General features: G+C 40.5%; 1 pseudogene; it reads right to left on the bottom strand.

The window, feature by feature from the left end:
* Positions 1–4397: 4397 nt before the first annotated feature.
* On the bottom strand, positions 4398–5341 carry LOC101958265 (olfactory receptor 2G3-like; annotated as a pseudogene).
* Positions 5342–5785: the final 444 nt, after the last annotated feature.

The raw sequence follows: 5785 nt of genomic DNA, 5'->3' as shown, positions 1-5785 counted from the left end.
ATGACATCATTTACCCTGGGGTCAGAAACATCTGGTCTGGTGGTCTCTACCCTGACATTCTGGCCTTCCCTCTTATCAGGCCAGGACAGCTTGCCAGAGGCTTCACTCTGTTTATGAAGATGAGGGGAAAAGACTTGTCTGAGGCCCTACTGGAGGGATCTGTGGGTGTTCCTACTGAGACTGCAGGTTTCAAACTGGAGTTTTTAAAATAGAGTTGCTTAAGTTCAGGCCTAAGGCCATCGTCATACTATGTCTGGAGTAAACAATATACAAAAGAAGACTATTTTAGTTGTTAGGACAAAGGACAATCACATGATGAAGACAGGAGATGGGGAAGCAAAGCTCTGATCAGCAAGCTTTTCTTTATTCAGTATTTAGTGGTGGATTCAAATGGTAGAACCTGGTGTGGCTCATTTTACAGGCAGAATTGGCGGCAGGCTGAAACAAGTATCTGGGTTATGTAGGCTTCCTTTATGGTAGGACAAGAATGTGAATAGGGAATTCACTGGGGCTTATTTTATTGGGGTGAGGTGATCCATTAGGGCAGGCCAGTTAGGTAGAGTTCCTTTTGTGTTTCTCAGGTCTGGCTGAGGTCTGAGATTTTAAATGTCAAAAGCTTAGGGGGAAATGTCCTTGAACTTAATTTCCATATCCTTCAGTAGTTGTACCAGATATGCCAGAGAAACAAATGGATGAGGGCATGTCCAAGGGACAAAGCAGCTGGAACAATTTGGGCTTCAAATTAAATGGCATGCATTGAATTATAATGCATATTATAAAACAAATATTTCTGAATCCATATTCATATAAACAAATGATTAAGTCAATAAGCAAATGAAGGGAAAGAGAAATTTTCCTTGTAGATAAATAAAAACTCCCCTTCTGAGAGACAAAACTTAATCTCTATTCTTCTGCAGTGACTGTCTTTGAAGGAATTCAGTACTGAGACATAAAAATTGTAAATGTAAGTATATATACTGAGAACAGTACCTTCACCAAGTGATTAATTTTTGCACATCTATCAATGAAGCCATATAGGTACTGTGCACCCACTACAGTGAAGGGATGAGAAGTACACTTACCCTCTGCTTTCTTCTCCCCCACATCCTTATTCTCTACTCTCATTATTAGGAAGGGCACACAAATAACAACTAAGAACCATTCTACAAAATACCTGGCCAGTATTCTTCAAATACTCAAGGTGAAACTGATGAAAAATGGCAAATTAGAGGAAGGGGATGTTAGGTCAGCAGGCTTCCCTTCCCCCTCTTCTTTCATGGGGGCTGGCTGTAGGCGAGGGCTTTCCAAGTGGCTGAGGATACCCAAAATGGCCAATCAGAAGCTGATATGGCAACTGGACCCCAACCACCAGACTGCCATGGTTCCTGCTGGGGGAAGCAATTGCCCTGTCAATTCAATCAGCCTTGACCAACCCATGGTAGACATGATCTGCCTAAACTCAGCTGGGCCAACTTACCATCAGTAGCTGCAACTTAAATGGCCTTGGCTCTCCTACCTCCAGTTTCCCTTATTAGCATTATTCTTGCCTCCCTCACCCTTTCACGGACTGGTGAACCTCAACTGAGAGCACCTCCCCAATAAACCTTTTGATGCCTCTTTCTAGTTCCATGGCTCCTGATCTCACATGCCCCTTTCTGCTTTACAGGGTGCACTCTCTAATTGCTGCTCAGCTCAAGATTCAGCAGGAGTATTCCTTTTCAGCAAGGTGGGTACCTAGGGATTTCACTAAAATGCAATATTAGTAAAATAATCACAGAGATACAGAACTTCAAAACTTTAATCATAAGAAATAATACATTAGAGACACATCAGATTGATTGGTGTTATCACCCTCAGAATCATCAGCCCACAACAGAGGTTAGGGGTAGATAGAAAGAGATGAGTGAATAAAATGGCTTTGAATAACATGAGGAATAGAGTGGGAGGTTGATCATAACTGACACAGAGAAGGTGGGACAAGTTGATCATTAAAAATTCATTAGGCCTGGCATGGTGGGGCACACCTGTAATCCCAGTGGTGTGAGGGGTGAGGCAGGAGTATCATGAGTTCAAAGCCAGCCTCAGCAATGGTGAGGCACTAAGCAACTCAGTGAGATCCTGTCTCTAAATAAAATATGAAATAGGGCTGTGAATGTGCTTCATAAGTTGAATGTCCCTCAGATCAATCCCCAGAACTAATAATAATAATAATAATAATAATAATAATAATAATAATAATAATAATGTGGTCAGGTTGGTGGCAATGACTTAAGAACAAAGCACCAAGAAGCCTGAGTGCAGGAAAGAAACATCAGTCAGGCACCCATGGAAATGCCTGTCAATCAGCGGAATCTCCTGGCTACCGCCTGTCAATCAAAACAGGGTCTCCTGGCCAATCCTGGAGTTCAGCCAGCTTCCCGGACCAACTCCAGCAGGACAAGGGACTCTAAAAACACCTTTTCCTGTCCCAAGCCTTTCCTTTCCTGCTGTGAGCCCCATAAATCCAAGTAAGGTCAAGCCCTTCCTCCCCCCACTTCCCCCCTCCCCCCCCCTTTCTTCTCAGACTCTCTTCCTGTCCACTCTGTCAGTCTGATAGAGTTCCACCCAGGAGTAAGTCTCTTTCCAAGGTCCTTTTTAAATCTGCCTTTGGTCGCTGCCCACTGCCTGATCTCACAAATAATTGATCAGAATCTCTGGCTAATGAGTGGAGAGTTGCTGTGGCTATCATCTGCAAGTGGCCCCATAGCGGTTTGCAGAGGCAAGAGTTTTGGAACTCATAAAGGGCATTGCCAGCCTGACCCAGCACTTGTCTTATTTGGGGCCCAGTGTATGCCTGGACCAGTACAACTAAAACAGGTGCAGAGGATTGTGCCCAGGTGTAAGGATGGCCTTAGCCTAAGCAACTCCATTTTAAAATAAAACTGCAGTCCCCACCAGGCAAGCCTACAGAGCCCTTCAATATTGTTATCAGGCATATCCTGATAAATTAAGTCACCTTCCACAACCCTTATAAAACTTAGAGTAAAGTCACTGTCATTTGCCTTCACCCTGATAGGAGTCAAAGATGAGAGATCAGGGTGGAAACCACCAAACCATGTTTCTGTTGGGAGCTGCCACTTAGGAGCTGAGTACCCTTAGCCTTGAGCAATGTAATTGTGGATACTGGCTTCTACTGCACCTGTAAGCAGGTGGATCTCATCTCTGCTGAGCATAGGAATGAAGCTATGGGAGTGGGTGTCACCCAATGAGACTGGGATACACCCCCATAAAACCCAATCCCTTGGCTCTTTTGGGTTGAACTTTCTTGAATGTCTTTCTCCCCAATAAATAAAGAATTTTCAAGTGTCTCACTCTTTCTCCAATGGACCCTTAAGGTCAAGAGCCTTCCCTAATTTCTACAAGCAAAGGGTATTTCTGTGTGTTATATGCTTCTTTCGCCGTTTTCTTAAGTTATTGGTGTAGCCAGCTCTTGTGAACCCAGCTCAGGTTGCCAGCCTGGCAAGAGCATCTTTTTACTCTAAAGGTATTTTTGTGACAATCTTGTCCATTGTGTTGTGTTACCCTGATTTCTGCAATGTGACTGTCATTTGGTAGGCTCTGATCAACGTTTTCTTATCTTTTATTTGAAACTTCAAAATCTCTGAGTCTTTCAGAGTCACTGACTGTCCAGTATTAAATTACAATGAATTCCCTCAGTCATCCAATTTTTTGAGAAAGAGAATTTCCTCCCATTCAATTCAGATACATGGAGCACCTGGAATGTACTGTCTTCTGTGTTTCACCATCTTATCCCTTCCAGCAGTTATAAATTATTTAATTAATAATACAAAATCACTGAGTACATATTTGCTAAACAAAAAAATAGCAATGCTTTTTTTCAAGAAGTAAAATCATTCACATAATAGAAGTTGATGAAATTTTAAGATTCAACCATCTCTAACAGAATAGAGTTGATTATGTAAAATACATAGTTTAGCTGGGTTGTCCACATAGGGTTGGAACAACTCACAGAGTGATGAAATGTTTATCAAGTGACATTTCTGGAAAGTCTATGGATGAATGATCATCATTCCATTTTTATGAGGTCTAGATAGAGCTAATGCAATTATATTGAAATTTATAGTTTAGCTTTTTTCTTTTTGCTACTTTACAAAGTCACTATTTCAGTATGAACTAGCCAAATGGAATTATTTTAATGTATTTTCAAGAATGGTGTGACCATACTGGTGCATATTAGCCAAGTATCATTCTTGCCTAATGTGATAATAAATAACATAATGAATATGATAGATTTTGCAAAAGGAACCTATAACCTGAAATTTAGGATATGAATGAGATATAAGAGAAACCTTTATAATCCTCCCATTATTATAACTTCGTTTTATATCTAAATATGTTTATTTTGAACTGAAAATGCTCCTCACCAGGTTGTTTAATATTAATACGCTTTACTTCCTTATTCCTCAGGGTGTAGATGAATGGGTTGGCTGTAGGAGTCATCACTCCATAGAAGAGGGCCATGAACTTGGGCTGGTCCTTTGTAATGAATGGATGAGGAGGGCTGAAGGTACATGCTGATGGATGGACCATAAAATAAGAGAAACACAAGGAGATGAGAGGAACATGTCCTGATGGCCTTTTTCTTTCGTTCAGAAGATTTAATGTTAAGTACAGCATGTGCAATACTAGCATAGGAGGCAAGAATTAAGGACAGAGGAACAGCTAACATAAAAATGCACACCACATAGAGTGTGAATTCATTAACTTCTTTTTCACCACAGGCAGTCTTTAACAGAACTGGGATCTCACACACCAAGTGATCCAGTTTATTCATGCCGCACAGTGGCAACTGCAGTGTAGTTGTGACCTCTGATATAGCATAGGTGATTCCACCCAACCACACAATGGATGCTAATAGAAGGCAAACACGCTGGTTCATGATCAGAGTGTAGTGCAGAGGTCTGCAGATGGCCACATAGTGATGAAAAGACATGAGAGCCAAGAGAAGACATTCTGTACTCCCCATTATGCTGAAGAAATAGAGCTGAACTACACACCCCATATAGCTAATGGTCTTAGAGCTTCTCAGGTTTAACAGCATCTGAGGCACAATGCTTGTGGTTAAACATAAGTTTAAAAAGGAGAGGTTGGTGAGGAAGAAATACATGGGACTGTTGAGACTGGGATCTAACTTGGACACCAGAATGATGGAGATGTTTCCCATCAGGGCCATGGGATATGTTATCAGAAGAATAACAAATAGAGGAAGCTCTATCCAAGGACAGTCAGCAAAGCCTAGTAGAATGAACTCATCAGGATGGCTTTCATTAATTATCCCCATACTCTTCAACTTATTTCACCTATGGTAGAGATGTACCAAAGAATTTAGAATTATGGGAAGAGAAAAACCACAACGATCCATTTGTTTATACTCATAGATTATAGAACACAGTAATTTAGTTTTGAAATAACACAAATAATCCAGACCAGGTCATCTAATTTTCCTTCATTAATACAAAAAATTAAAAGTATTTGTCAACAAGTAACCCAAGCATTCTGAAACTAAATTTCCTCTCCTGTGTTACAAGGTTGATAATAGCTATCTTCTTTTTCTCTGGTGAGGTGTGCATGAAAAATAGAAGTTACTGTATTTTAGAAACTTCAAAGTAATGGTTTCAAATTTCACAGAATAAAAATCAATTGAGTAGTTTAATATAAAATTTGTTGTTTCCTATCTTTAGGTGTCTGACAAAAGCAGATAAGTTCAAGTTATTTTATGATTTCA

This window comes from Ictidomys tridecemlineatus, chromosome 8 (assembly GCF_052094955.1).
Source record: "Ictidomys tridecemlineatus isolate mIctTri1 chromosome 8, mIctTri1.hap1, whole genome shotgun sequence".
NCBI classification, from domain to species: domain Eukaryota; kingdom Metazoa; phylum Chordata; class Mammalia; order Rodentia; family Sciuridae; genus Ictidomys; species Ictidomys tridecemlineatus.
Note: the sequence above shows the minus strand (reverse complement) of the source record. Positions and strands in the feature narration are given on the sequence as shown.